The sequence below is a fragment of the Bos taurus genome, chromosome 11 (assembly GCF_002263795.3).
Source record: "Bos taurus isolate L1 Dominette 01449 registration number 42190680 breed Hereford chromosome 11, ARS-UCD2.0, whole genome shotgun sequence".
Taxonomy (NCBI): Eukaryota; Metazoa; Chordata; class Mammalia; order Artiodactyla; family Bovidae; genus Bos; species Bos taurus.
Window position 1 is genome coordinate 76,443,836 of NC_037338.1, and position 21,389 is coordinate 76,465,224.

A 21,389-nucleotide genomic window follows, 5' to 3' on the forward strand; every position below is an offset into this window, starting at 1 on the left:
ATTTCTGTCTTCTTACCTTTTTTCATGCACAGTAAGGCATTGAAAATATTCTTCTTATTGATTTAAAAACGTGGCAGAAAACTTTAATATATTTCAGAGGAAAGTGAAGCAAAATAAATAAGTTATGACCACCCTTGTAGTGTATTAAGGCAAAGAGTATATTAACCGAATTCAAATGTAAGTGTTTGGATTTTTAGTGTTGATTACCAGAATTGGGTTTTCTGAATTAGGATACTTCATATGTTCATTCATTCACCCACTAATTTAATGGTTGTGACTCCTCAGAGTTTGTAGTTATAAAATACAGAATGGTTATAGATTTTCCTGATAGTTCAGTGTTTGGGATTCCATGCTTCCACCAGAGGTTCAATCCCTCATGGGGGGATTAGATCCCATGTGCCACACAGCGGGGCCAAAATATAAAAAACAAAACAAAGCAAAACAAATAAAAAAACTGGAGTGGTTAGTATATTGTCTTCCCTTGTATTTCCCTCTTGTTGTTGCTTTTTATTTGTTGGTAGATTGGTATACTGTTAGGTATCAATAGATGCCTGTAAGGAAATAGAGAATGATTCAACATAATGAAACACACACATAAATGTGCATGGATGAACTACCTTGGGAAGCAAGGTGACCATTGCTAAATATGTAATGAGATTGCCAGTGAGTCCTGGCCTGAGAGTTGCAAACCCTAATCATTGATAAGCAGTGCAGAATGAGGGAGAAGACATAGGCTAGAAATGAACATTGATAGTAAAAGGGAGAAGAATAGAATAGTAAGTTGACAAGCATGAACTTTATGCTAACTTGTGACATTATTATAAAGCCATAAAACAATGGCCTCTGAGCCCCTGAAAGAAAAACAAATAGGATAATAATATCTCCAGGAGTTAAAGTGGGCTCTGTAAGAAGGAGTCATATCCAAATGAGAATCTTTTTTTTTTTTTCTTTTTAAACTTGAGTACTAAAGCTGACAATGCAAGAATGCAACTGACGTAACCCAGGTTTTAATAACCTTGTTGATAAAATAGAGATGCACAGGATGGAAAACAAGAAAAGAAAAAGAAGTATTGGCTGGTAGAAAGCCTGTCTGCAAAGAGTTTGTAAAAGTATAAATCCAAAGAGACTGGTAAAAGCAACCAGGATACTATCTAATACATTTTTCATTTTAGCATATCTATCAGTAACTTAAAAGACAATAGTAATTTGGAAGTTAACAGATTTTTTTAAAAAATGTTGTATAAAATGGTATTATGTCAGATATGTTGATCATTTCTTACTGAGGGACTTCCCTGGTGGTCCAGTGGCTAAGGCTCTGTGCTCCCAATGCAGGAGGCCTGGGTTCAATCCCTGGTCATGGAACTAGATCCTACATGTTCACATGCTACAGCTAAGATCCAGTGCAACCAAATGAATAAATAAATATTAAAGCTAGTGGGAGTAAAAGTCATCGAAAAAATCTTACTGAGAAAGATCTAAACAGAATGGAGAAAATAAGACGTAAAGCTATTAAATCATTCAGAATAAACGTACAGATCCAGATTTAGATCTAAAAAAACAATTGTATGAGCATAAGGAGGAGGAGACATGATGCAGTGATTGTCTGTTACTGTAGAACAAATTTTCCTAAAATTACCAACTGAAACAAAAAAAAGAAAACATTCATTTTCTTATGTAGATCCTGAGACTAGAACTCCAGCAGAGACTTAGTTAGGTGGTTCTTGCTCAAAGTCTCTTGAGGTTGTACTCCAGACTTAACTGAGGCTGGAGGTTTTGCTTCTGAGATGACTCATTCACATGGCTGTTGGCAGAAGAACCTCAACCACTGGAGTCTCTCCGTGAGAATGGTGTGCTCTTATGACATAGTATCTCGCTTTTAGAGCAAAGGACTTATTGAGCAAGGCAGATGTCAAATGTATGTCTTTTATAATATAGCTTCAGACATGCCATGCCATCACATGTGCCATATTGTATTGGTCACAGAAACCGGCCTTGACACGGTGTGTCAGGGGACTGCAAGAGGGCTGTAAAGGCCAGCCGGGCAGGGTCTCTAGTGTAACGCTCTCTTGGAGGCTGGTCATCACGCATGACTGGCTATAGATCTTTAAAAATGGCTTGGGGATTTTTAGTTTATAAACAGTTTGAGTCACAGGTGTGAAGTAGCTGCCAGCAAAGTTTATGTGATATTAAGTGGTTTCAAATACACATGAGTTCACACACACAATCTATTTTGTATTGGTGAGAATATCCTTGTGATTTTAAAAATCAACTAAAAGCTCCATATTTTATAAGAAATAAATACAAACTTGAATATATTTAGAAGAAAAAGCTGAAATTTGAAACTGCAATATATGAAATAGAAGAAAAGCATGGTACTCTTAGCCTGCATAAAAGAATCCGTGCAGAGGATTTGAAGGCAATAATCAAAGAACTACTGGGGAAAAGGAACTAGACTGGCTTTGTGTGTTTTTAAAGAGTGGGGATATTCATTAATAGGAAGAACATTTCAGAAAGACAAACAACTGCATGAGGGAAAGTTTGTGTAATAAAATTGGTATAAAAATAGAGAACCACATTTTTTTTTAATCACATTTTACTCGAGGAAAAATAAGAGTAACACTTGGTTTAGACACCAGTAATTGTATTTGAGAGAGTTTAAGCATTACATGAATTATTAATTCCTTTAGCCATTCTTTCAGAAGAGAGCAAATAAGAATATCTGCTTTATAAACTGAGAGTTGATGGTAAGGCCTAGATTTAGAGATTGCTGAATGAGAGGCCAGATCCTGGTCTTACCAGGCATTTACCAGATGACAGGTAGTATGCAATAAACAGTAAAACAAACCAAAAGCATAAGTTTATTTTACTAATATAAGACAAACTAAGGTAATAAAATGCGAATAGGCATATAAGCTAGAGTGGGAAGGGAAGCCCTCTCTGGGAAAAAAGACATTTTAGCCAAGGATCTGAATGGCAGAAGGAGCCAGTCCTGAAGGGGTATGGGAAAGACAGTTTCTGGCAGAAGAAACTATAAATGAAATTACCGGATAAGTGTGGCATGTTCTATCTGCAGGAAGGTGGCCCGTCTGACTAGACCATCACAGTGATGGGAAGGTGAGACCATGCAATATGATGATAATCTCAGCTTCAAAGTATGTGGCTTCTGTGGCTTTTAGATATTAGTACTGAGTTTAGATTTTATGTTAGAATGTTCAAGAAAATAAATAGGTTTTAAGCATGGTCTGTGGACATAGTCTGGTTTACATTTTATAAAATCTTTCTTTTCTGTGATTGCTTAGGTGTAAGCTGTTGTTCAGTCACTAAGTGGTGTCTGATGCATTGTGACCCCATGGACTGCAGCACTCCAGCTTCCCTATCCTTCACTAACTCCTGGAGTTTGTTTAAACTCATGTCCATTGAGTTGATGATGCCATCCAACCATCTCATCCTCTATTGTCCCCTTCTCCTCCTGCCTTCAATCTTTCCCAGCATCAGGGTGTTTTCCAATGAGTTGGCTCTTCACAGCAGGTGGCCAAAGTATTGGAGCTTCAGCTCAGCCCTTCCAGTGAGTATTCAGTGCTGATTTCCTTTAGCATTGACTGGTTTGATCTCCTTGCTGTCCAAGGGACTCTCAAGAGTTTTTTCCAGCACCACAGTTTGAAAGCATCAATTCTTTGTTGCTCAGCCCTCTTTATGTTCCAACTCTCATATCTGTACATGACTACTGAGAAAGCTATAACTTTGACTATATGGACCTTTGTCAACAAAGTAACGTCTCTGCTTTTTAATATGCTATTTAGATGTAAGTAGGGGAACTAATATAAGGCTACTGCTTTTACTTTAGGTGAGAAGAAAAGCTTTCAAATTATTTGTTGACACATCTTCTCAACTAGATATTGGCTGGTTCTTAGAAATACGAAGACAGAAACTAGAATCAATACCTTTAAAGAGCATGCTTATCGAGGGGGTTAGGCATGCAGAGATGTGAAGTAACTTTGACTTCTGATGGTGGAATAATGATGATGTCAGAGAAGAACCAAAGACTGGATAACAGACAGCGTACCGTATAAGATGCAGTGGAACCACAAAAGATGCATTGGTACCATATGAGATACACTGGAGCCATAAAATATGCATTGGTGCCATATAAGATGCATTGGTACCATAAAAGGTGCATTGATACTATATGAGAGGCTTTGGCCTGAAAGCTATACAAATAACCTTTGAGATTCAAGTATGGGGTTCTATGATTCTAGTAAAACTTCCAAAGAACTTTGTTTCAGCTGGTTCTAACTCTGATATGAGTTGAGAGAGTTGTGAGATCTATGTTCTGCATAGCCATGGAGAAAGGGAAATCTGGTATATTTTTTGGATACTTGAGACACAATGACTTTACTTCTCTTCACTCAGGGGCCCTGATGGCCCATTCTTAAGTGGAAAGGGGCCACTCTAAGATCACTTAGAGATGTGTATATGAGATCGTCCTCGTGAAGTCGCTCAGTCGTGTCTGACTCTTTGTGACACCATGGACTGTAGCCCACCAGTCTCCTCCATCCATGGAATTTTCTAGGCAAGAGTACTGGAGTGGGTTGCCATTTCCTTCTCCAGGGGATCTTCCCAACCCAGGGATGGAACCTGGGTCTCCTGCATTGCAGGCAGTCGCTTTACCGTCTGAGCCACCAGGGAATCGATTGTGTCTCTTTTTCAGGAGCCAAATCTGAGGCCAGTATTTCTGAGTCTTTGTTGATCTAACCCCCATAATTTTTTGAGTTTTTTTTTTAATCTGAAAAACAAAAGACTCTAATGCTGATTCTACCCAAGTCATAAGATCAAACAGTCATAATTTCAGAAAGATTTGGAAATCTATTTGAACTCTATGGAAAAGCAAATAGCTATCTATGTGTGTGTACTCAGTCACTCAGTCATGTCCAACCCTTTGCAACCCCATAAACTGTAGCCTGCCAGATTCCTCTGTCCACAGGATTCTCCAGGTAAGAATATCGGAGTGGGTTGCCATACCCTCCTTCAGGGGATTTTCCTAACCTGGGGATCGAATCCATGTCTCTTGTGCCTCCTGAACTGGCAGGTGGATTCTTCATCACTGCACCACCTGGAGTGAGAGTGAAAGTTGCTCAGCCATGTCTGACTCTGTGATCTCATGGACTATAGCCTTCCAGGCTTCTCTCTCCATGGAATTCTCCAGCCAAGAATACTGGAGTGGGCTGTTCCATTCTCCAGGGGATCTTCTCGACCCAGGGATCAAACCCAGGTCTCCTGCCTTGCAGGTGGATTCTTGGACCATCTGACCCACCTGGGAAGCCCTTAAATGGCTATCTAAGAAGCTAAAAACATGAAAGGCTATCCAGAGACCTTGTTTTTACTTAATGCTCAATTAGAATAGGCCAGAGGTATAGTTGGACATCACGTTTAGTTGGGCACACACAAAGAGAGAATGACCTCTCAGGTTTTTTTTTTTTTTTTTCCCCAGTGCCCTTAAACAAGCACAAGTCTCCCTGAGGGAAGGAAAAGGATAAGTGGAGCATGAAAGCAGAGTTAGTCTTGTTAGCACAGATCACTAGTGTTTCAGATTTGTGAAGAGCTTGAAATCATGTTAATTTCATTCCCATGCTTGTGGTGGGGTGCTGCTAGCCTCATTTTATAGACCAGTAAGCCAAAGACAGCAGTATCAAGTAGCTTACACTTGGCTTCACGGTGAATAATCACAAAGCTGGGAAAAGCACGCCTGGGTCAGAATGTAGTTCTACCAGCTGGGACCCAGAAGCGTCTGAGAAAGTGGACCCTGTATTCTCTTAATCACTTATGAGTGGTTTTGGCAGTGTTAATCCTTCTAGCCCTTGAAAATATTCTAACAGACACAATGTTTTTTTCCTTCTTAGGATTGCTTTCTACCTGTCCTTTTATTCAGATCATCCAAATATAGAGCCTGATATTTTATGCAACTCAACTCATGTCATCAGGTCACTAATTATTCCATTCATAAAACAACTACATGTTGAGAAATAACTGAAATCTGAGGCAAGGTGAACAGAAATCAGCTGATATATAGACACTCCATAGAGACCCAGGACAACGGATAACATTTTTTCCCAATGTGTGTTCTGTGGAACCCACACCAGGGAAACATTAATTAGTGTTAATAAAGAAAGTATAGAACTTAAACAAAAACATGATGCATTTCTAGACAAATAAATTTGACCTTTATTGCAGGTCTTCTGGGGGAATTTAAAATAATTCCTGAGATAGGTGTGACTAGGGAATGTGGTATAGAATGTATCCCAAGCTTATCTGGGGATGGAAATGTTTATTTTCTAATGAGCATGAAACAGGACTATGTCATAGATCACATGGGAAATATTAGTAAGTGATTCCTCCTGTCTTGGTTTCCTATCTGTTTTTGCTAGTTTTGTTCTCAGATTTTGCTCACAAAGTTGGATCTCCAAACTTGTCCTAGAAAAGCCATCTGCTGCTGTGTTCATCTATACTTGACTCTTACCTTGTCCCAACTCTAAGTCCACATTTTCAGAAGAGTATGTGGTATCTGCTCAAGCTTTCCTGGTGTCTGCTGATTTACACCTCTTTTCACCTTGCTTTTCTTCTTCTCTTGCTGACGACTTCTGTTCTTACTCGATAAGTGACACACAGAAGGCAGGTATCTCAGCTGGGCAGCCTGATGCACATTGGAGGAACCTGGGTCCTGAAGGAGTCCACATGTACTTGGGAAGAGATGCATATCCCTAAGTGGTGATCTTTTAAGGTAACTGGTCTTAAGTGTCCTAGTTGAAGCCCAGCGATGAGAGGCACAGCACCCAAAGGAGTAAGGAAGCTTGAAGTCAGGGAATTGGGGAAAGGTTTTATGAAAGAAGCTCTACCACAATCAGTTCAGTTCAGTCGCTCAGTCGTGTCTGACTCTTTGTAACCCCATGAATTGCAGCCCACCAGGCCTCCCTGTCCATCACCAACTCCTGGAGTTCACTCAAACTCACATCCATCAAGTCGGTGATGCCATCCAGCCATCTCATCCTCTGTCATCCCCTTTCCTTACTGCCTGCAATCCCTCCCAGCATCAGAGTTTTTTTCCAGTGAGTCAACTTTTCGCATGAGGTGGCCAAAGTACTGGAGTTTCAGCTTCAGCATCATTCCTTCCAAAGAACACCCAGGACTGATCTGCTTTAGAATGGACTGGTTGGATCTCCTTGCAGTCCAAGGGACTCTCAAGAGTCTTCTCCAACACTACAGTTCAAAAGCATCGATTCTTCGGCTTTCTTCACAGTCCAACTCTCACATCCATATATGACCACTGGAAAAACCATAGCCTTGACTAGACGGGCCTTTGTTGGCAAAGTAATGTCTCTGCATTTGAATATGCTATCTAGGTTGGTCATAACTTTCCTTCCAAGGAGTAAGCATCTGTTAATTTCATAGCTGCAATCACCATTTACACTGATTTTGGAGCCCCCCAAAATAAAGTCTGACACTGTTTCCACTGTTTCCCCATCTATTTCCCATGAAGTGATGGGACCAGATGCCATGATCTTCGTTTACTGAATGTTGAGCTTTAAGCCAACTTTTTCACTCTCCTCTTTCACTTTCATCAAGGGGCTTTTTAGTTCCTCTTCACTTTCTGCCATAAGGGTGGTGTCATCTGCATATCTGAGGTTATTGATATTTCTCCCGGCAATCTTGATTCCAGCTTGTGCTTCTTCTAGCCCAGCGTTTCTCATGATGTACTCTGCATAGAAGTTAAATAAGCAGGGTGACAATATACAGCCTTGATGTACTCCTTTTCCTATTTGGAACCAGTCTGTTGTTCCATGTCCAGTTCTAACTGTTGCTTCCTGACCTGCATATAGGTTTCTCAAGAGGCAGCTCAGGGGGTCTGGTATTCCTATCTCTTTCAGAATTTTCCACAGTTTATTGTGATCCACACAGTCAAAAGCTTTGGCATAGTCAATAAAGCAGAAATAAAGGTTTTTCTGGAACTCTCTTGCTTTTTCAATGATCCAGCAGATGTTGGCAATTTGATCTCTGGTTCCTCTGCCTTTTCTAAAACCAGCTTGAACATCTGGAAGTTCACAGTTCATGTATTGCTGAAGCCTGGCTTGGAGAATTTTGAGCATTACTTTACTAGCATGTGAGATGAGTGCAATTGTGTGGTAGTTTGAGCATTCTTTGGCATTGCCTTTCTTTGGGATTGGAATGAAAACTGACCTTTTCCTGTCCTATGGCCACTGCTGAGTTTTCCAAATGTGCTGGCCTATTGAGTGCAGCACTTTCACAGCATCATCTTTCAGGATTTAAAAAGCTCAACTGGAATTCCATCACCTTCACTAGCTTTGTTCATAGTGATGCTTTCTAAGGCCCCTTTGACTTCTCATTCCAGGATGTCTGGCTCTAGGTGAGTGATCACACCATCGTGATTATCTGGATCGTGAAGATCTTTTTTGTACAGTTCTTCTGTGTATTCTTGCCACCTCTTCTTAATATCTTCTGCTTCTGTTAGGTCCATAACATTTCTGTTCTTTATCAAGCCCATCTTTGCATGAAATGTTCCCTTGGTATTTCTGATTTTCTTGAAGAGATCTCTAGTCTTTCCCATTCTGTTGTTTTCCTCTATTTCTTTGCATTGGTTGCTGAAGAAGGCTTTCTTATCTCTTCTTGCTATTCTTTGGAACTCTGCATTCAGATGCTTATATCTTTCCTTTTCTCCTTTGCTTTTCGCTTCTCTTCTTTTCACAGCTATTTGTAAGGCCTCCTCAGACAGCCATTTTGCTTTTTTGCATTTCCTTTTCTTGGGGATGGTCTTGATCTCCTGTACAATGTCATGAACCTCAGTCCATAGTTCATCAGGCACTATCAGATCTAGTCCCTTAAATCTATTTCTCACTTCCACTGTATAATCATAAGGGATTTGATTTAGGTCATACCTGAATGGTCTAGTGGTTTCCCCTACTTTCTTCAATTTAAGTCTGAATTTGGCAATAAGGAGTTCATGATCTGAGCCACAGTCAGCTCCTGGTCTTGTTTTTGCTGACTGTATAGAGCTTCTCCATCTTTGGCTGCAAGGAATATAATCAGTCTGATTTCAGTGTTGACCATCTGGTGATGTCCATGTGTAGAGTCTTCTCTTGTGTTGTTGGAAGACAGTGTTTGCTATGACCAGTGTGTTTTCTTGGCAAAACTCTATTAGCCTTTGCCCTGCTTCATTCCGTATTCCAAGGCTTTAGCATCAGTCCTTCAAAATTCAAATCATATAAAACAGGGAGTCTGGGTATGGGGGGTTCCAGTTTGTTGGAACTCCCCTGAGCCCCCTGGAATTATCCTTTTGCTAATTAGATCTGAGAGCTTTAGTGAATTTTCCCAAAGTATGTTTAAATGTTATCTCAAAAGGTTTCAAATGATATCCGAAACATCAGAAGAGCCAAAATTATGTGAAGAAAAGCTCCTGTTATAAACACTATCTCTTTTATAATTCCTTTATTTTGCTTTTCTTAAAGCCATAGTTTTGGGTTGGCTAAAAAGTTCATTCATATATCTTACAAAATATCTGAATAAATTTTTTGACCAAGCCATTATAAAGAATGGGAAACGTATTTTCCAAATGTGACTAGAAAAAGATAGAGAATGTCTCCCTGAAGCTCTGCACACACTGTGGAGAGAGGGGGACTGGGTGGTCAGCCACAGGCCTGTGGGGCCATGCAGAGATGAGGGAACACAGACGGCTAGAGACTGTGCAACCTGGGAAAGGCCTGCTTACAAGTGTGGTCCCAGCCTCCTACCTGAGAACGTGGCTGGTAAACAGAACCTTACACTGATACATGAAACTCCCTGAATCATAAGAGCGGCTCATTGTGCTGAAACCATTTGTATACACAATTTGGTTTTCTTCTGGGGGTCTGGGACTTTGTGTGTGCTAGGTAGAAGGTGCCTAAGTGACCAGGCTTCAAAAAACACCTGGGACTTGGAGTCCCCAACATGTGTCCCTGGCAGGTAACACTTCTCACATGTTGCCATGACTCATCCCTGGGGGTTAAGTCCTGTGTGATTCTACTGGGAGAAGATTCTCGGAAGCCAGGTTCTGGGGTCAGCCAGACTTCACCCTGTATATCATTCTCTCCCTCCACCCTTTTTTGCATTTGCTTTGTATCCTCTCACTAGTAGTAAGTCTTAGTCATAAGCACAACTAATTTTTTAAGTATTTTTTGTTGTTCTCTTTTTTAAAAAAGTATTTTTTGACTTCACTGGGTCTTTGTTGTTGTGCATGGGCTTTCTCTGGTTGCACTGGCTTCTCTTGTTGCAGAGCACCAGCTCTAGGGTGCACTGGCTCCTGTAGCTGTGAGCTCCTGGAGCGTGAGCTCAGTAGTTGTGGCCTGAGGAATTAGTTGTTCCATCTTAGTTCCTCAACCAGATATCAAACCTGTATCCTCTGCATTGGTAGGCAGATTCTTAACCACTGGATCACCATGGTGGTCCAAGCACAACTATTGAAGAATCCTGGAAGTACTTCTGGAAAGTTATTGGTTCTGGGGAGTGGACTGGAAGATTTCCTGCCTAGGACCCTTCTCCCAACATCTGAGGACCAAGCCTCTCATTTTCTTTTCCTAAATTCACTTTGTTTTTCCCTGGGCACATTTTAGTTTTAACTTAAAATAAGCACTAGATCTGCAAAAAACTGTGCATGCTCCATCCATCAGTCTTGTCTGACTTTTTGTGACCCTATGGATTGGGTCTGTCTGTCTGTGGGATTCTCCAGGCAAGAAGACTGAAGTGGGTTGCCATTTTCTTCTCCAGTGAGTTAGTCGTGCAGTTGTGTCCAACTCTTTTTGACCCCACAAACTGTAGCCCGCCAGGCTTCTCAGTCCATGGAATTCTCCAGGCAAGTATACTGGAGTGGATTGCCATTCCCTTCTCCAGAGGATCTTCGCTGGTCTCCTGCTTCACAGGCAGATTCTTTACTGTTTGAGCTACAAGGAAGTCCTTCCTTCTCCAGGGAATTTTATAAACCCAGGCACTGAACCCATGTCTCCTGCATTGGCAAGCAGATCTTTACCACTGTGCCACCTGGGAAGCCCTAAAATTAGTGTCCCATTTAGAACTTTTTTTTTTTTTTCCAAATTTCTAAACCCATTTGTGTTTGTCTCCTTCAGTTTCTCCACCCCAACTGCAGCATACTTTTGTCTTTCATGATGATCTGCAATAGAAGTGACAGGAGTTACACAATCCCATGAAAATACATACAGACACACAAGGAGAGAGGAAAAATAGAAAGCAATTCTCATATTCTTAGTATTTTCAGCTTGGCTGGGAGCAAAACACTGTAAAGTCTCACAAGGATGCTTGTTATCCTGAAATATGAGGGAATATTGCTTGATTAGAGAGGTTTGAATTTCAGGGCGCTAGAGGTAAACTTGGAAACCTTCACCTTTTTCACTGGATTTGAATGTGAATTACAGGTTTTGAAACTGACTCAGGGGTCAGGAAAGCCTGCACAAAATGAGACACTTGTGGCATTCTCAAACACACACAAAGAATATGCACATTTGTAAAGTTCTGCCAAAGATTTTGTAAAGTTCTGTCCCAGATTTTGTTCCTGGAAAACATTCTGAGTTCCAGCTGTGTAGAACAAGGGCCATGATGTGGGAAGAACTTGGACCAAAGTTTATTTGTCCTCCTTCCCCTCTAAATGTTCAGCTCCCCGTTGCCGTTTGTGATATAACGTTTGTGCTGGAGAAAATGAAATGAAGTCAGCGTCTGCCAATGTGTGGGCAGAGAAAAGGGATGTCCATGCCTACTATGAGGTTTGGGAGATAAGAGAGATACTGAAAGCAGAGACCTTTCTGAAAGCAGTGATTTGGTGGAGGAGAGCTTATACTGACTCTTTGTTCTCCTGTTGTCTGTTTAGCTGCTCAGTTGTGTCCGACTCTTTTCAACCCCCATGGACTGTAGCCCACTAGTCTCTTCTGTCCATGGGATTTCTCAAGCAAGAACATTGGAGTAGGTTGCCGTTTTGTTCTCCAGGGTACTTTCCAGCGGTTGGACTCACATCTCCTGAATTGGCAAGTGGATTCTTTGCCACTGAGCCACCAGGGGAGCCCCTTTGTTCACTTTGTTGTTTTTCGGTTGCTACGTTGCATCAGACCCTTTGCAACCCCACAAACTGCAGCACGCCGGCCTTCCCTGTCCTTCACTATCTCCCTGAGTTTTCACGCTCATGTCCATTGAGTCAGTGATGCCATACAACCATCTCATCCTTCATTGCTCCTTCTCCTCTTGCTCTCCATCTTTCCCAGCATCAAGGTGTTTTCCAATGAGGCAGCTCTTCACATCAGGTGACCAAAGTATTGGCGCTTCAGCTTCAGTGAATTCTTCCAGTGAATATTCCGGGCTGATTTCCTTTAGGATTGACTGATTTGTCCTCTTATAGAAACATACAGAGCCTTCACACTCCATCTCATAATTATCTAGTGTCAGTGAGTTCAATACAGGACTGTCATACTTGGAGCAGACTCTGCCCCCAATAACAAATTGTATTCGGTTGTCCCAAAAGTTTGTTCAGATTTTTCCGTAAGATGGTATCACTGAGTTAGTCTTGCTATCCTATGCAATTCCATTCCATTACACAAAATAGCATCACTTTGGCTTTTTTAAAGAAATGAGGATATTTGCCCAGAAAGTGATCCTCTATCATCTGTTTAAAAATCTTATCAACAGTTCTGACAGTTTGACAAAATGAGATTTCTGGGTGCACCATTGAACCAACAATAGAAGTAATTATTATTTTTTTTTTCTTCTATTAGCTCTTGTAACGAGCAGCTTTCTCCAGAAACTAAAGGAGTATATTAAACTCCATACTGCCCTGGAATTTTAAAAAGCTAAATATGACTTCATTTATACTAAAAGTCTTTAATTTTCACTGGTAATAAAAACAGAACCAATGGATTTCAGTACCAAAAAGAAAAATGTTTTCTTTCCAGCCATATAATTCCTACTCAGGGTTTAATGGCTTTGAACTCTACTAGGTAATCAAAAATATTAAATCTGTTTTGTGTAGTTTCTTTTAAGATTTAAATTTCTGTTTGTTTAAAAATATTGTCTGTTTGCATAAAATACGGAGTATGACTAGATATGTTATGTTGTAATATATTTTTCTAGCATTTCAATAGTTTACTCAGCTTATCTTTAATTCCTCATTACAAATCTCATCAAGACTAATGTATTGGGTGTCTTGATGGCTTTATTTTTGTAAACATGATGGATTGCAAAAAATATTTGTATATTTCAATTATTTCCAATTTTATTTAGTATGTTACACTTCAGAGGTATTCCTGGTGGCTCAGACAATAAACAGTCCGCTTGCAATGCAGGAGGGTTTGATCCCTGGATTGGGAAGATCTCCTGGAGAAGGAAGTGGCAACCTATTCCAGTATCCTTACCTGGAGAATTCCATGGACAGGAGAGCCTGGTGGGCTACAGTTCATGGGGTCATAAGAAGTTGGACAGAACTGAGTGACTAACACACACACACGTTATACTTTAAATCCTTGTGGTAACCCAGACATATAGGAATCTTCCCGCCTAGGCTGGTATTGATGTGGAAATTAATGAACACTGGCGAGAGAACCAATGTAGACCTTTGTCATGTTTCTCAATTCTTTTTCTCTTCCCTGTGACTGGACAGTGCATTTATGGTCGAGAGTATTTTTATGGGTATCATGCATTTGACCATGTTAGTTAAAGGAGTAAGTTGTGCTGAACAAAATAACTTCTTGGAAACTGAAATCTTTTTTGACAAATGCTGCATGGGAAAGCTAAAGAAATCTAAGTCCTGAATAAATCCAATTGGCATTGACTATGGAAGTGCTAGTTCTGGAGAGAGATGACATTTATGATACCTTTACTAAACATTATGAAAACCTTTAAGCTTTAAATCCAAACTATGACCTTCAAGCCTTGTCCTACTTCCTTAATAATATGTTAAATGTCAGATAAAGCATTCTGATGGTGAATCTTTGGAAAACTCTATCATAATAATCAAATAGTCAAGTAATCTTAACAAGGGGGACAAAAGTGTGGAAAAGAACAAGTAAAGGGAGGCAGAGGGGAAAGGCAGGTAGAAGGCAAGAAAGTAAGCAGACTAAGGGACGAGGGAAGAAGCTACTTGCTATGAATTCCACATATTTCTGTGTCTGAGCCTTTGTGCAGAAGGGCTAGAGTGCCTTGATGAAATTAGAGTGTGACCAGTTGAAGTAAATAAATTGAAATAATCACTCATTCAAAAGAACACCTTGTAAAAGGCATAAATCATCAGCTACAGTGCCATCAAATGCCTCCATCATTGTGGAGCTTATGAAATCACTTTAAATGAACAAATCTTAAAGGTGAAGATCATGTTTAAATAGTCATCAGATTTTTGAAAAATATTTAGTTCTCTCAGTGTTGGAAGAGGTGTCATGGAAACAAAGATAGATATATTTAAATCCCTTTTCTTGAAAAGTTCAGAGGTTAGTTACAAAACTGACAATTAACTAGGAGTTGCAATCCAACCTGACATAGTATGAGATGGGTATCTAAGTAGGAAGAGAGTTGAGTAAACTAGCTGAGAGAGGTTTCAGGCAGGTATTTGGTCTCTTTGGAGATATGGATGACTGATTACAAGGAGCCTTGTAATCCATGTTACAGGTCCAGAATATCATCCAAAGAGCAGAGGTAGTGTTAGAAAAATTGTTTGTGACACTTGTTAAAGATAATGTGGAAGAATTTATTTAAGGACTGCAATCAGGGTTTTTGCAGTGGAGGAGAACGATTGACTTTAAATCTGAATACAATGAAAACGAGCAGAGATTTACAGACAAACAGCTGGTCAGAAGATTTTTGTCTAGTAAAGAGCAGATAAGAACCTAGATTATGTCTACCCACCTTCCTATGGGTATAGGAAACAAATAAGTGATTATAGAAACATAAATGGGGTTAAATGAATATATTTTCAGCAACTCACACAGTGTCTGGCATGTAAGAGGTAAGTGCTCCAAAAATAGTTAACAGGTAAAGAAACAAATATGGCATGGAATATATGTGTTACTGTTAATATTGTGGTTATCATTCCTTCCTGGCCATCCCCAAATCAGTGGGGGTCCAGTTCTGACATGTACTATATAGGTCATATGGAATCATAATTACCCACCTTCGCAACCCTGACTGTGACACATGAATCATCACATGCCCATTCATGACTGGTATATGAGAATATTTTTACTTTGTATCTCAAGCCTTTGATCACAACAAATACTTAGTATATAATTCCTGGGGTCAATGAAATTATTTTCCATTTAAAATAAACTGACAGTTCATTAGCAGGAAATATGTTTGCACTGACAATCATTCAAAACTTTTAGTCTAATCTCTGAATCAAGAATCCAGTAAACAGAAGCCATTAAAAAAATTGGCTCTGTCATTTACTAGACATAGCTAAAATATGTGTATTTGTGACAAATATCTCTGTGCTTCAATCCCATCCTCTATAAAACAGACATAATTATACTTATTTTGCAAGGTTTGGGGGAAAATCAAGAGTTTTTATTTATCAAGTGCTTATCAAGTACCTAAAAAGGAGTAGACATTCAAGAAATTTAAATGTTATTTCATTCAAAGTTACCAAATATCAGTAATGACAAGTGATTAATGCGACCATATTCCTTTTAGTTATCAAGTAAATTTTCCTATCAAAACCAAGTAAACCATTGAACTCCCCCACATGATAGGAACGTGTAACAAAAAACATTTTGGGGGCCCAGAACAGAGAGCTTCAGAAGTCTCAGTAATTATTACTCCCTTCACTCCTGACACTTTCTTAGGAAAACAGAACTTTCAGAACAAGTAAAACATTATGGTCCAGGTCTAAATTTCCATTCATGCAAAATGAGTCCAGTAAACACCACACTCTTTATCCTTGCATTTAGTTATTCAAGGATCATTCTTATGAGCATCCATCAAGCATCACACATTTTCCTAGGTAGCCACATTTTCATAGATTACTTAGACGCATGCCCTGTATTCAAATAATTAACAACCTAATAAAAGGCACTGTAACATAAACAGATGGTTATGTTACAGAGGAGTTAGAAGTTTGTACACGAAATGGTAAAAGCACAAAGGACTCTGATCTATTCTGAAAATGGAGTCATGAAAATTTCAAGTCTTGGGTTATCCTTGAGGATCCAGGTCTCAGAGGAGGAATGGGAAGTGTGAGTGGCTGATCACAGCTAAAAGCTGCCTTGGATGCCCTTTTTAATATTTTTAAGCATTTGTCACTTCCTGCGTGCCACCCTCTCACATACCTCCAAGTTTAGATGGCTGTAGCACCCTATAATTTGTCACTTCCAAACTACCACTGCCCTTATGTAGAAGAGGCGTGAAGGAGCCAAGTTCCTTCCCTAGTCTTTTGCATCTGTACCATCCACCTGCTGCCTAATACAGAGCATCTTTTCTGTATACATTCCCTGATAATCCAGGCTTCTTATATCTAAGACTCAAAGAGAAATTCATGACTTATTTTTAGTCAAATTTTTGTGTATCTCTAGAGAGTAGATAAGCATAGATTCTTGCAGAGGAGAGATATCAGATTGAAAATGGAAATTAGTTTTGTCCTACGTAAGGCAATGAGAAGAAGAAGAGAGGATGCTTTTAGTACTCACAAGGTGAACTGAACATTCAAAAAAATAGGAAGTGAAAGTGTAATATTTGGGTTTGGGGCCAGAATGTAGACCCCAGACATTGAATGAAAGGGAAGAAGCTCTATGGCATGGTGTGAAAGATGATATTTTCTCATGTTTCTTGTGAGCTAGATTTCTCAGTATAACACCATGAATGGGTTGAGATGGGCAATGATCCTGAGGGAATCTCTGTAATAACCTTGTGAAATAAATGTGTTCAGAACATGTCATATACAAAGGGGAGGTGAAAGGAGCAAAGGAGTGGAAAGCTGGGAACATGGTCCATTTTTAACCAGCCACCTACATTGCTTTTTAGGACGAACTTCCTTAGGTTGTGACTTACTCATTTGGCCACATTTTTCATTGAAATGCTAAGACTCTATAGAAGACCAGGAGACAAGATTGGCTCATTTTCATAACTAATTTCTTTGTCCCTCTCACCCTTGCTGATACTATCACAATGCACTAGGATTTGTTATTTATCCTTTGTGAAGGTGGGGAAAATTTGACTTAAAGAGGCTACTATCAGAGCTTGTGATCCTTAGACAAGTAGGACAGGGGGGGCTTTGGGCAGGTGAAATGGATGGTCAGGAGAAGACCAAAGGAGAAAGTAATAGGAAGGAGAGTGGCTAAGAGCTGGAGACAGTGGCTAAGAGCTGGAGACAGCAGCTCAGGCAGACTGGAGCCTGAGAAGTCAATTGGATATCTGTCAAGGAAATGGTTCACAGTATCATAGGTCCTGGGTTCACAATCAGAGTGGGAAGAATGTGGTATTTACTGGAGAGACCTGACCTCAGACCAGGGCAAGAACCAGGGACCATTCTCCAGAAAGACTGGTGAGAGCACAGCCAGTTTCTATAGTGAAAACGGTAGAGGTGAAGAGTCTCAAGCTGGAGAGAAGAAAGAAGGCATTGCTGAAAGTGGAACTGAAAGAGATTAGGAAACCTTGGCTCACAAGTATAGTGAAAGGTCTTCCTGGGGCTAGGGTCCAAGTCTAGTCCAAAACTGATGCCAACCTGGGTTGGTGGGAGGCTTGCCAGCACCTAGATTGGGAACTCACCAGTTCTCTCCATTGTAGGACAGGAATGTCCTCAAGCCTGAGATAGTGTTGAGCAGGCCTGTGGGAGCCAAGCTGCCAATATGTGATGGAAGAGATATGGGGAAGATACTAGGTGGTTCCCTCTAATAAGATTCTGATACACCTCTGGTAAGAATGATGGTAATAATCTGTGTTCTGACAACATCTGACTCAGCCTACTCAGAGGGGCACCCATGAAGAGGAGCTAATCGTGACAAAGTTCTGTGCTTTAATCATAATGAAGATCATTGCAGAATGAATCCCAGACATAATCAAAGATAGAAAGGCCAGGCAGCCCAGGGCATTTTGCCGCTGAAGACTCATTCTAAGCTTAGGCAATTGGTCTGTGTGAAATGAAAGCCAAGTTCACTTTGCCAGCTTTCTATAGCCTTCAACATCCCATTTAATTTTCAACCATTCAGCTTCAGTTTTTTTTCTTTTCTCCTTCCATTATTCCCATTTGAAAATTAAAATTAGTTTCCTGATTAAAGTTAGTCTTGGACTAAATCCTAGAATTTTCAGTCCTTCATACTCAAATGTATATGGGCACCAGTGCAACTGTTTTACTTAGTACCTGATTGTGTTGATAAGATTCTTTGGAGAAGCTTCCCAGCCTGCTTGAGAAAAGTATAATTGGCTAATATATTTCAGAGCTCTGTTAATGGATTTTGCATCGGGGACAGCATTTTCTGTTTTTGTTTTTTTTTTCATTTGCGACAGCACTCAGAACCAAAGCACTTTCTTTTCCCTTTGACTCTCTGCTGCTTTCTACTCTTTATTGTATGAGATCCAGCAAAAGACAGGACTGGAGGGACCTGTGCCCTCATTTTAGCTCCACACAGAAGAGAAGAGTGCACCAGGACTCGATGCTCCCCAATACCCATCAAGCCAAACTAGCCTCCCGGATCCTTTACCCTGAGAGTGTAGACCTGAGCTCTAGTCCTGACTCTGCTTTCAATAAAATATGGGATATTAAGCAGTATTTCCTCAAGAAAAGGGAGAGGCTTGGTCCCTGAGAGCCTTTTCAATTCTATATAATATGGAAGATAACAGGAATGGGAGGAGCAGGATGGATCCAATTAAAATGCTTCCAGTAGACAATAGAGGTATCTGTAAAGCAAATGCCAGTTCAGATTTTATGTTATTTTCTATTTATTGAATGTTTATGGGAACTTCTGTGCTATGTTTTTATATATGTCATCTCATTTAATCTTTACGGCATCCCTGTGAAGTTGAATCTTGTATCCTCAGATTCAGCTTAAGACAATAAAAAGAATGAGTGATGGTCCAAGTTCTTTATACCCTAATGAAATCAGATATCTAAGCTAGGTCTACCTCTAATGTTGTGCCTCTCTTGATGACTATGACATACCTCCAACTGGCTGAGTTGTTAAACTGCTTTTTTCTTCCTACTTTACCTAAAGATAGAAAAAGAGGCACTACGTAATGACAAGAGATTGGCATGATGGACCAGGAGAAAGGAAAACAGTAAAGAAAGACAAGGAGGAAGAAAAAAAAATTGCTCTAGTTGAAAACTATGATTCCCAAGGAATCCATGGTTAGCAAGCAATCCATGCAATTACCTGCTAACCACCTCCAAGCAATCCATGGTTAGCAAGTCTAGTATTGTGATGGTTGGATTTATTATTTACAGCAATAAGATGGTGGGGGAGCCAGAGCTGTTGAAATGAAGCTACAGAAGGCATCTCAGGTCTGGTTCATCATTCTGCTATGGCAGGAACTCTATCAAAAACTAAGGGTACAGAGAGAAAAGTCCAATTTCACAAGAAGAGGATGATGAGAAGGTCAAACTTTGGCTAAATAATGCTGAGATTTGCCAAGATTATAAGCACAGAGAGAGCCTCAATTAATAGACTTGAAAGCAAGCTAACCAACATGATTGATGATGAGTGAAAAGGTGTGACCAGAGATCCCCTAAACTATTAAAAGGCATTGAACTACCACAAACCCTTGCTCTTATCAGCTAGTGGGCTAAGTCTGATGTTTCGCTGATTGCATTATCTATTCTGGTTTAGGAGGGCAAGAGACTGTGAGTTTTGCTGTTTGTCTTTTAAGAAATTGGTCAGTTTCATCAAAGTTATCAAATTTATGGACATATAATTGTCCATAGCAATTATTTTCTTTTTAATACTCATGGGATCATGAACATCATTTTATTTTATTTCTCGTATTGGTAATTCGTATCTTCTTTATCAGTAGTCTACTTTCAGTGGTAGACAGAGGCCAGGATAGATGCATTGCTGTAGCTATTTGATGGGCTACGGTCATCATATGTTAAAAATACTGTGCTTTCATTCTCTATTGTTCAGTTGATTGTACAGATTAGATATAATTGGCAAGATGAATAAAGAGAAGTGGAATCCAGCCAAGGATAAATGTTGGTGGAAAACAACGAAGTGTGAGATTTAGAAATTAGAGGAGAGTGGCACCATAGGAAGTATCATTTATAGTCCAATAACTCATGCATCAAGTTAGATTAGAGACAGTACCAGGTTACTCTAAATGTCTCTAAGGGATCCCTGACTTTGCTTCCTCAAGATAATAGAATAAGTCATTATTTTCTATGTACAGCTCTGTCTTCAGTTATATTACCATCCACTTTGAGGAAGTACATGGGGACAGGCATCATGTATCTACTATTGCTGAAAAAATTATAACAAAGGCTTACCTTACACTGCATAGTACCGAAGAGGAATAACTTATTCTAAGGCTTTATTTCATCTTCAGAAAGGTCTATAAGTTTGTGAAATGTTTGCTAATAGAATTGCAGAATTGGAAGGGACCTTTACTACAGGATCCTTTTAATTTACAATGAATTGACTGAGGTCCAGAAGGGTTAAGTGAATCACCTTAGTAAGAGGATAAGCTAGGCTTAAACTTAAGTCTCCAAACCCCAGTTCCAGTGTTCTTTCCACAGCAAACAGAGTTCATCCTCAAATTTGCATTCTTGAACACATGTTTTTGCTTCCATCAAATACACATACATGAATTGTTGCTGAACCATCCAATTATCTAATCTACTCCCTTTACTCAGGATAAAGGCCTGCTGGCAGAGACTATGAAGGACCGTTCAATGCTCATGTCAGTCATACTACAGTAACTCCAGGTGCCTCAAGCCTCCAAGTGACAATCTCTAATACAGCACCTTTCAAAGCCACCAGAGAAATGATGCGTTAAGGATGCAAACCTGAATGACAACCTGAAATTAAGGTTAACATTCAGTGACTATATATATTACAATAACTCAGGACTTTAAAAGTACATGTTTATCTGCTGTGTCTGTCATGTTAATAACCAATTTTGTCCAGAAAACTCTCATTTGCCTTTTTTACCAAACACTCAATGCAAGGAATTTCTTAACATTTAATCTTACTCATCATGTTTAATATACATTAAGATTGCAGTGTTTTATGATTGATTAGCTTGTTTAAGAAATGGCTCAAATTCAAATTTTATAGGTACACAATGCACACACACACACACATACACAAAGCTGTCTTAAAACTCAATATTCAAAAAACTAAGATCATGGCATCCGGTTCCATCACTTTATGGCAAATAGA